The sequence below is a fragment of the Macrobrachium rosenbergii genome, chromosome 2 (genome assembly GCF_040412425.1).
Source record: "Macrobrachium rosenbergii isolate ZJJX-2024 chromosome 2, ASM4041242v1, whole genome shotgun sequence".
NCBI lineage: Eukaryota > Metazoa > Arthropoda > Malacostraca > Decapoda > Palaemonidae > Macrobrachium > Macrobrachium rosenbergii.
In genome coordinates this window covers 9,674,576-9,686,447 of record NC_089742.1, presented here as the reverse complement: position 1 = coordinate 9,686,447, position 11,872 = coordinate 9,674,576, and the positions used below count along the sequence as shown (strand labels likewise).

Genomic DNA, 11,872 nt, shown 5'->3' with positions numbered 1-11,872 from the left:
GACGACGTATTAGCACATAGTGGTGATGTAATTGGTGAGCTTGGGGAGGGTCCCAGTGGTGTTGTGCCTCAGAGAGATACCAGAAGGGGACGACAGTGAATCTCGATCATATGCTGGTATTTCAAAAAGAGGCCGAAAAAGAGAACGAAATTATAGAATCTTGGGCTGCTAATGTTTCGAAAATGAAAGAAGCCTTGGCCAGAATACATAAGCATGAAAACAAAGTGTTTATGCCAGCCAGGAAATAGGACAACCCTGTAAAGATGGGTGCTTTGAAAAGTTGGGAATGGAAAAAATCAAAGACATTTTCAAGGCATATTGGGACGTCGGGGGATTACGATAAACAAAATGAATATTTAAATTCGTGTTTCTCTCAAAGTGCCCTTCAAGAGGAATAACACGACCAAAGCTACAAGTAAGAGGAAGCAAAATTGTAAACAGTGTAACACACACTGGTGTTGTTTTTGAAGTGTGTCAGGTTGGTTTTATGAACATTCATGGCATCAAAGAACGCAAATTGTCATGGATTTAAAATAAATGGAAAAAGCTAAGATCCACACTGGGATTGTGCCAACTGATAAAGGGGCAAGCATGATCCTGCTAATAAATTAAAGGAAGTTTTTACATTATGTACATGACTTTATAAAGTTATTGCCTGTGGTCTCAAGCCATTACACTTCGGGCTAAGTCTCCTTTAAGGCAGTATATATTTGCCTTTTGGGGTTCTGTTACTGGACTATTTGCTGAGTATCAGGAGTGGATGCACCAGAATGCTAATGATCAGCATACCGTAAAGGAACAAATGTTTCGGAAAATATTCACAACATTTTATAATATTTCATTTGCTCCACCCAGAACTGATGAGTGTAATAAATGCGCACTGTTAAAAATAAAGAAGGAATCGGCACAGGAAGCAGATGACATGGGTAAAGTAGCAGAGATTGTTGAAGAGATGACGAATCACGAAGAAGACGCAAAGAAAGGTCTACAGCTTCTGAAAGAACCCCACGACCCGGATGTTCGTTACATTGCCATTGATCTCCAGCAACAGCAACCATGCCCAAAGATGCCTGTTAATAGGGCATATTATACAAAATAAAGCTGGTTATTAAATTTTTGCACATTTGACATCACCAAAAACAAGGGTAACATGTTCCTGTGGGATGAAACAGTTGCAAAAAGGGGTCCAAACAAGTCGGTAGCTGCCTGCTTCGTTGGTTACAAATAGTGAGAGAGGAAGAAGGAGAAGACAGTATTAAGCAACTGAGAATTTTTGCAGATAATTGTGCAGGACAAAATAAAATATCTTCAACGTCCTGTTAATGCTGCAACAGATACAGAAAAATTTACTTATGAGGGTGGAATTTATTTTCCTCGTAAGTGGGCGTTCCTTCATGCCCTGTGACCGTGCCTTTGGTCAAATAGAACTGATGCTGCGGCGACAAGCGTACATCTGCAGTGTACCTCGATGCCGCGAACTGATACGCACAGCATGCAAGTCAATATACAATGTATATGACATGACAAGAGAACATTTGTGGATATTAAGGTGCTTGCTGATGTAGTCACGAATCGTTCTGCAGGGTATTATCAAAAGCACGGCAATTTGTAATGAAATCCTCACACAAACAAGGCTTCGCCCGTGAAGAAAGACTTGAAGAATCGACCGACCTGACAATACCACCTACATCAACCTCCAGAAGGGCCGGCAGAGTCGTAAAGGACGAGGGCGGGCGGGAATGCAAGTTGGGTTGGCATCAGTCGTGCTGCCATGCAAGTTTGATGGTGAAAGGATGCTCACCAGGAAAAAGGTGGAGAGCCTTGTGCAACCTAGTCCCGATGATTCAAGCACCGAACAGGGAATGGTTCAATGATCTACTACAGCGGCAATACTCGATGGCACTGCAGTAGCAGATTAATGTCGACTCAGACGACGACATTAACGAGGATGCTGACAGCCCTGACAACACTATCCTCCGTGATGAAGATGTCATGAGAACTCAGCCGTTCTGATTGCCATAATGTTGACGAACCGGAACGAAAAGGACCCCAAATTGCAATCACACAAGAAAAGAATATATACTGCAGTAGAGGAAAAACCCCATATAGACTCCACTTTTCTAACCCCGCCCCGAAGGCGTGGCCACCCCTTCCCCCTCCTGATAAGCTCATGCACGTACGTGAGGCCTAAAGGGGCGGGCAACGCCCCCAACCCCCAAAAGGGGCGTGGCTAGCCCCTCCCCCTCCTGATAAGCTCATATCGTGCATGAGGCCTAAAAAGGGGTGTGGCCTCCCAGACCCCAAATAGACTCCACTATTCTGGTGGGCGTGGCCACCCTGACCCCAAATCGACTCCAGTTGTATTATAAGCTCATGTACGTACATGAGCTCATATTAGGGGGGGGGGCGTGGCCACCCGTGACCCCAAATGGACTCCACATGTCTTATAAGCTCATGTACGTACATGAACTAATATATGTACATGAGGTGCAAAAGGGGGTGTTGCCACCCCTGACTCCACTTGTCTTATAAGCTCATGTACGTACATGAGGTCGAAAAAGGGAGTGGGTGCGTGGACACCTGTAACTCACGGAATGAAACCACTTTTCTGCACCCCGTGACGTCACGCAACTCTACGGGAATAAAACCACCAATTCAACCCCTGACCTCAAATTGACTCCACTTTTTGGGGCGTGGCCACCTGTAACTCTACGGGAATAAAACCAACATTTCAACCCCCGACCCCAACCTGGCTCCACTTTGCCACACCCCCGTGACGTCACGCAACTCTACGGGAATAAAACCACCAATTCAACCCCTGACCTCAAATTGACTCCACTTTTTGGGGCGTGGCCACCTGTAACTCTACGGGAATAAAACCAACATTTCAACCCCCGACCCCAACCTGGCTCCACTTTTGCCGCACCCCCGTGACGTCACGTAACTCTACGGGAATAAAACCACCAATTCAACCCCTGACCTCAAATTGACTCCACTTTTTGGGGCGTGGCCACCTGTAACTCTACGGGAATAAAACCAACATTTCAACCCCCGACCCCAACCTGGCTCCACTTTGCCGCACCCCCGTGACGTCGTAACTCTACGGGAATAAAACCACCAATTCAACCCCTGACCTCAAATTGACTCCACTTTTTGGGGCGTGGCCACCTGTAACTCTACGGGAATAAAACCAACATTTCAACCCCCGACCCCAACCTGGCTCCACTTTGCCGCACCCCGTGACGTCACGTAACTCTACGGGAATAAAACCACCAATTCAACCCTGACCTCAAATTGACTCCACTTTTTGGGGCGTGGCCACCTGTAACTCTACGGGGAATAAAACCAACATTTCAACCCCGACCCCAACCTGGCTCCACTTTGCCGCACCCCCGTGACGTCACGCAGCTCTCTACGGGAATAAAACCACCAATTCAACCCCGACCTCAAATTGACTCCACCACTTTTCTACCTCCTGTGACGTCACGTAACTCTACGGGAATAAAACCATCCTTCCAACCCCCTACCCCAAATTGACTCCACCTTTCCTACCCCCATGACGTCACGTAACTCTACGGGAATAAACCATCCTTCCAACCCCTGACCCCAAATTGACTCCATTCCTAACCCCGTGACGTCACGTAAACTCTGGGAAACCCTTCATTTGAACCCCGACCCCAAATCGACTCCACGCTTATGCCCCCGTGACGTCACGTAACTCTACGGGAATAAAACCACCCCACCCCAACCCCAAATAGACTCAGTTCACTGCTTTTTGCGACTCATGTCCCCTTTAATTGTTTTCAACGTAACCGGGACGTTTACCTCCTCCTCATATAAAATCTCTAAATTAATATATGCACATCGCGAATGTAGCCTCTCTCTCTCTCTCTCTCTCTCTCTCTCTCTCTCTCTCTCTCTCTCTCTCTCTCTCTCTCTCTCTCAGCCGTTACATTTTGCTTAGATATTCGGAGTATCATGATAAAAGGATATTTGGCGACTGACTTCAACCTCATGTGAGACATATATTTATCAATTTGATATCTCCCCCAATAACCGACACACGGATGAAACCTGACCTTATCGCCATATTTGCCAAGCTGACTTCACCCTCACGTGAAATTTTATCTATCATAGAATTTGAGTCATAATCTCCATACACTACACAAGTTTAAAGGCAAACACTTCAATTTGTTTATTTATTAATACCGAGTTTGAAAGAGGTTAAATGAAAAATCAAATGACAGACGGAATTTCAGTTTTGTTTATTTATTAATACCGAGTTTGAAAGAGGTTAAATGAAAAATCAAATGACAGACGGAATTGTTATTTTATATTTGTAACCAATGCTAAATACAGGGAATGAATTAATATTCCATACAAATACATACATTAGAAAAAAAACTGTATATACAAACACGAACGCGATAATATACGCATTCGCTTTTCCAAAAACAATACTTCAACGAAACACACGGCTACTAAATATTTTCTAACCTGTTCCTTCACATCACAGCCTCAGTATATGCCACATACATCTACTCCAGCACTTTCCCGACCGTTTATCAAAGACGACGTTTCATCTAACACCTCAAAGCTTTTTAAATTTAGCTAACAAGTTTTTCATATATAAATCTTCCACGCACCTTTCCTCCAACAGGGATAAATTCTTTTCATTATAGCCACGCAACATATTTTACCAATTTTGCTCATTTCATCACTGAATGTAGCTAACACAGGTAAATATTGATTCAACAAGTCGTATTAACACGCCCGCTTTGACCGATGCCAGCGGGAAAGATAACATACTTGACAAAGTCATACGATGATTTAGATAATTCTTCCTTCAATTTCTTGACCGAAGAAAAAAGTGGTTGAATCTCATCTGCTTACTATCTCTGGCCAAACGATCGGCATGATCTTCATCTTTGGAATAAGCCACGCTCTTTTGTGCGTATTCGTTCTCTTCAATGGGGCGCCGATACCGTATTGTGTTAATAAGGTAGCTATGGTAGGAGATCAACTTCATCGTTGCATTCCCAAGATGTGATATTTTCAGGTCTTTTCACAATGGCGGAACCTTCAATACCCCTATCACGAGGACATGCATATGATGCACCAGTGCGAGAATATCGAAAACCTGCCAACTCGGCATACGGATAAGCACGAATGACGTCTGCCACCACACCGTAATTCCTGCATGTGACACAATTAGTGGCCACTACTAAACACGTGTTCCGCTTCCTGAACATATTTTCGGACAAGTTCCCGAAAACTAACTTGCACGAGGAGGTTGATGAAGCCATGGCGAGAGTCCACGTCTTGATGTGACAATCCTTCAAGAGATAATGAGCTACCTGAGCTCCCTGCCTTTATTACAATCACCGATTACAAACCAGCTGTGACGAAGCATCAAGTCTCTCTCCCTCCCAGCCATGATTCACACACACACGAATAAACAAGTCTTATCATTCCCTCACGCCAAAGGTCATCCACACAGATCGGTGTGATCTACATCTTTGGAATACAATACTTCAACGAAACACCGTATGTCACACCTGATTATTACTTTCTGACTGAACACCATAAATACAGCCGACAAGGGAAATTGACGTTATTCCATGCCCAAAGTTTATAAGAGTAAGTGCATCAAGTATTTCTCTTGACCGGAACGTCATTCCCCGTCACTATTCAGTAAGTAGCATATAAAACACTTTCCATTTACTCGAACATATAGTAAATATTAAAAACAGCAATAAGATTCATCTGTATACGGAATAGATATTCATATGAAATAATGTACCCGTTGAAAGAAACAGAATATATAAAACAGTCATTATTTCTCTCTTTCAGATATGGGAAATAACTCCAGTAGCGAACTGTCAGCTGACGAAGTAGCCACTCAGGTCAGACACCATTACTACTATGGTGCTGGAGCCCCAACACATTTATTAGGAAGGTGAAAACAGGTCATGACCATGAAGCAGGAGCAGAAGAAGAAGTAGCAGGAGATGCAACAACCCCGCTGACAGCCCACAGCAGTGCAACCCCCACCAACTCCGCCACCACCCACTACTGAAGGAAACGAGCAACCCGGTGAAGGTATGTAAAACCGATGTGTTATATATTTATTTAATAACAGTTCTTGATTCCATAGAAACACGCACTCTTTTTCTCCGTTTTCCTGTTTTTGATTTCAAATGGATTGTGGGCATAGTAAAAAAACACGTATATGATTATTCATAAGGATTTATTGACCACATAAAAGACAGTGTACAAATTCAATACACTAATCACCGTCAGACTGTCTCAGCACACATCCCAATATAACGTCCACGTGTATCCTTATGATAAGGCGAATATTCCGAAAAGCGTTTAAGAGGAAACGACTAAGACGTCTTAGCATTTTATCACCGACGTTCACGGGTGAATGATTCTCACAGCTCATCCTGAAATAAGTAAAAATAGTTATGTGATTCACGGTGTATGATACATATATAGAATATATCCTTAACAGAATGTAAATGGGGTAATATAAAAATCAAAGAAAAATATGCATTTACCTTAGTTGTTTAAGATGCGGAGACATTCCTTGTATGTAATAGCACGTTTGACCCCCGACCTCCAATGTGAACATTTAAACTTTTTCAAATATTTAAAATAATATCCCGTTATCCATTTATCATTGCCTCTCAAACGAGTGAATGAGAATACATTTTGTATTAAGGATAATACTGTTTTCACACCTCGGTGACTCACGCAATGAACAAAAAACTAACGTAAAGACCGCATTTGTACGATTTATCGGGTTGTATTTGTTTTATTAGTCGATAGAGGCTATATTTGGGATGTGCATATATAAATTTAGAGAAGTCATTCGAATAAACTTTAGGATTTATACCGTAACTATCAAAAAGAAGATTATATTTCTAGGTGATTTTTCCACGTAAAAACATACCCAATGACCGACAATATTAATATCAGTAGACGAAGATAATGTATTAGATATAAAAACTAAAGGTTTGATTCTATTTTCTGGCAATGTCAATAATCCTACTTCATCCGAAGCGAACACACCTAAATATTTAACCCGGTCACCGAGTGAACCTTTTAAACTTATTTCAATTTCTTTTGTATCCATTCTATTTAACCCCTAACATCACACTGAATAACTCTATCCGCATCCACCGTTAAAATACCCTTGGTATCCCCGAAAAGTAAAATAATGCAAGGGTTAGGTGTAGCCGTACCCAGCCTGATCGATATTCGCAGGTTTGCCGAAATTTCCACTGGCATGGAATCTTCAACATCTTCCACCACAAAATTAAAGCAGTAAATAGCTCTACCATTTTTAAAACTATCATAAGTGATCAGATTATCACCGCCACCCCTATACTTTTCTGCGTCTCGTGATATAATTGCATGATGGTATTAGGGAAACTGCATTGAATATTATATACAGTATTCCCATTAACGGTAATATGTATATTATTTAAATCGAAAGATTGAAAATATAGGCTATTGGCTGCGTAATCACCTGAAAATGTTTCCATATCAATCATGGCCAATGTGATTTTTCAGGTATACAACTGTTAAAAGGTTGATCAATTAAAATCGAATTTTCATTTTGCCCAATAACGTATGTCTTGTATAAAGTCTTATCAAATATATATTGTATAGGATTAACTGCTATCGCCTCATTTAAAGCCGACATTGCGTTATAATGTGGGGTAACTCTATCGATCCATAATTTAACCTTTTCTATATTTATCACATTTAAATGTCCGTCTGTGTGGGCACCATAACCCAGTTATTATTTGCTAATTCGAGCCTAAGCCTCAAGTCAATCGAATCCAGCAAATACATGTCTATAGTCGCTATATCCAAAAGAAGTGGAAAATATGTATGCACGCCCCGCGTTTTAATGTCGCCCATAACTTTCGTCTCCCACCTGCTGGTTTGACCGAAGGTATTGGCAGTAAATTGTCGAGTTACCCCGTGTGTTACATGATAGTCATCATATAAAAATCCCGCCCGACCGGTGGTAGGTAATGCCGAGGGCTTTATCATTTTCAGCATTTTGATATATGATTGATAGTTAAATACAGGACAGGATTCCACCAACTTTTCATTCAAGAAAACAGAAGCGGATTTAAATAATGTATTACTTAGACCATTAACGACAGACACGTGATCATCATCTGCTAATTGCGCGCCGGCCCTATCTATTGTGATATATAATTCTAAAGCTATACTTGACAAATCTAAGAAAGAACCTGCCACCCCATTAATGCGAAATTCTATATATTTATCAGTTAGAATTTGATTTACGGAAATATTGCAAGGTGTAAAATCCAGTCTTTCCTTTGAATTAATTGAAGTTTCAATAATTCTCCGTCTATTAACATTCGGGAACAATTCAGATATACCCGCAATATACGATGAAACAGGAACTTGATTACCAGTTCCGGGTATGTTAGGAACTACGCTAGCCATATTTTGTGTTTATATAATTTGAGATGAAGGGTAGAACGAGTGCGTACCCGCCGAATGTCAATTGATGAATGAGTTACAAAAGATCGTACACGTCCTTATTATATGTACTTCTAGATTTAACGCGTGTATCCTTCCTCTTCCTACGTTTTTTCTTTCCTCCCACACTCGACCGTCTAACTAAACGTTTCACCGTTTTCCTCCGTCTCGTTCTTCTTCTTCTCCTTCCAGTACCGCTTAAAATTCGTTGTCCAGTAGTTTTGAGGGCTCTTATACCATTTCGTTTTAAGGATTCTTTTAAAGGTAAACCGTTGTTTACCATATCAGATAACACAGATCTACCGAATTCATTAACTGAAGGTTTCGCGGCATTAAATAGAAAAGGAAGTACTTTACGTGCAATACCACTTATAGTAGAAAAATACCACTTCCCTCCTGCGACCGGGATAGAAAACGGAAATATCCTCAAACCCCGCCCTCTCCTTAATAAAGGGTCTGATAAAAATAGTTTTTAAATTCCGCCTCTGAAGGAGGCGCGAATAACACTCTCATTTTACTGTTTATACTATTCCCAAACAATTTAAGTGGAGCTTGATTCACACGTTCTAGTTGACTCGAGGGTGTTACGATCACGAATAAGGAATGCCAAGGGTGAACATCGAATTATATACGTACCTATTCATCTAATTTTCCTCTAGGTTTTATACGGAGCAGGCAAGTAACGCTTGAGTCTTTAGCGAAATGTAAAAGGTGTCCATTTTGATCCGTGATAAGAATAGAAATCTGATCCAAGATGTTCGTGTTCAACAATTTGTAGACTGTATTATGTATTCCTTTTCCTCTACCACTTGCTAAAAGTAAAACAGTCCAATATATTGACTAGTCTCCCACCAAAAATCGTCGGTTGAACTATATCCGTATACACATATATATAATCTACCCCACAATTATCAGGTAGAGAATCAAGGGAAACGTGTTCATTCAATTCACGCCCACCATATATTTCATAACCAGTATTAATATGAAAACCTAATAATTTCGCGGCTTTTCCACTAAATTTTACGTATATACTTTTAACGTCCCCGGTCTCAGTTTTCTCTCTTGATACGTGGCATAGTAATTCTCCTTAAATCTTCATCCCAATGAAATATACCGTTACTATTAAAATAATTTATGAAATTATCACCGTAATAAACTTTCAAATAATCATGCACGTCCTTATTAAGAGCTCTCACGAGTCTTTTCATATCCCCGCTAACATCGCTATTCTCGGTCTGTACAAATATGTATGCCTATCACGTTTATGACGCTCTGTAATAAATTCGAGAGTGAATAAATCATCTTTGGATAATATAGCGTAATAACTCCCCGGGAACATGATCGAAGCTAAACCTACTTCATATTCAACCCCATTAGGTAATAATATAGGTGTAGGTAATCTATTGGCAAATTTCGAAGGTGTATTTTTGGTATACGTGTCTAAACAGCCGAGACTGCTCAAATATATGGTGTGTTCACCAGCCATGTCGGTTAAATACTACGATGGGTATATGTCACGAATGGTATTTATAAGAAAAGTTCGATAGCGTTTTATCTAGGTCTTATATGCAGACTGCATGATACAACCCCATTTTCAGTAAACATTATTTCTTCACCGTTCTGATCCGAGACATCGATGGTAATGTAATCCAATACGTCAATGGTATTTAAAGGTTTATAAATGGCATTATGCGGACCTTTACCACATGCACATCCTAACGTGAAACAGTCTAAGAGATTAACCATTTTATCACCCAAGATGGTAGGTTGAACGATACCCGAATACAGGTAAACGTATTCAACGCCTTGATGGAATATATTTCTACCGCGGTGAGGTCTCAACGCACCCGAACTGTATATTAAATACCTGACTTTTTCATTGAAACCAAACATATTAGCTGCTTTAGCACTGAGTTTAATCGTAATTGAATCAATCATGTCAACTTTGGCCACTCCTGCATCGACATGTGGAATGCTCATTACCTTCGTGTCATCATTCCATGAGAATAAACCGTCCCTGCGGATAGCTCCGCGAATATGCTCACCGTAAAATCCAGATAATTGTTCAATAATTTCCGTATTAAACGCTCTAGTCATGACATTCATATCACCACCCAACAAACCCGAAATGGACTTATAAATATAAGTATAAACGCGTTTCCCAACTGACTCGTTATAGATCACGTTAAATTGAATAGTAAAATCAATGTCTTCTGGTTTAATAGCGTAATATAATTTCGGGAGAATGACTCCCACTAGGCCCACTTCATATTCCACTTCTTTCGGTAATGATATTGGGGCAGCTAACCTATTAGTAAATTTACACGCCCGGTTTTCTGAAATGTACTTATACATGCTTTGCTATTCACGTATATGATGTGATCGCTACACATGTTGAATGTAGACTGTATGACTAACAATGGGCATCGGGTTTATAAATAATATGTGTACATAAAAACCTCCACGTTCATGTTATACATAAAAACCTCCACGTTCATGATATGTCATGCAGTATTCATGAATTTGTTATCTCACAGATTGCCACGTCATTAAAGAAGATGTCCAAGCCTCTAGCCGCCATGATGAATCATCCTCACCACACTCCGATCCAGGTAAAATATTATTATTATTATTATATTATCATTGTTGTTTTGCATTATTATTATTATTATTATTATTATTATTATTATTATTATTATTATTATAATACACGTTCACTCCGGTGCTAATTAACACGATCTTTACAGATCCCTTCGCTGAAGACTTCCCATTAGATGAAGATTTGTTGGGGAGTAATAATAATGAAGCGTCACGCATTGGTGGAGGATCTGCACTCGCGAGGAAAGAACGGAGGGTAACAAGGTAGTGAGTACCATTCATTATGCGGCTGCGGTAGGGTCACACATTGACGTGGCAATGAAGCTAAGTAGTAGCATAGCCCGATTACGCGAAGATGTGCTCAGTAACTTCCTTGAAAGAGGTATTCGCTCGGCTATGCTCTACTTGTGTGTTATTATCACCAGTGTGAGGATGCTAGGCGACATGAATGAAAAAATGCTTTTTATTTATGTACCCCGCCTATCCTCACTACGATTGACTCGATCTATGACTCCCTGGAGGAGGCTATTGAGTTTATAGCTAATAACTTGGAAGAAAGACTCAACCGTACTGAGGTTCGGGTTGGTGTATGACCTCGCTGGACAGGGTTGAACTTCATATCACGCGGCGTGAGTTAGTGAATATTAATAACTTCAAGGCGTATCCCAAGGAGTCCGTGGTAGTGATCAGGTTATCAATATTCAGTCCGGGTACAACTGTGTTATTACAGCATTAGAAGCTT

At 40.7% G+C, this 11,872-nt stretch overlaps 2 long non-coding RNA genes across 2 annotated transcripts; one reads left to right on the top strand and one right to left on the bottom strand.

Moving 5' to 3' along the window:
* Positions 1-6,022: 6,022 nt before the first annotated feature.
* On the top strand, positions 6,023-11,359 carry LOC136849485 (uncharacterized). The gene is made up of 3 exons (XR_010856301.1): positions 6,023-6,102; positions 11,070-11,144; positions 11,280-11,359. It is a non-coding gene; the product is annotated as an uncharacterized lncRNA (long non-coding RNA).
* Positions 6,234-6,747, bottom strand: LOC136849480 (uncharacterized). The gene is made up of 2 exons (XR_010856300.1): positions 6,564-6,747; positions 6,234-6,449 (listed from the first exon to the last, which is right to left on the bottom strand). It is a non-coding gene; the product is annotated as an uncharacterized lncRNA (long non-coding RNA).
* Positions 11,360-11,872: the final 513 nt, after the last annotated feature.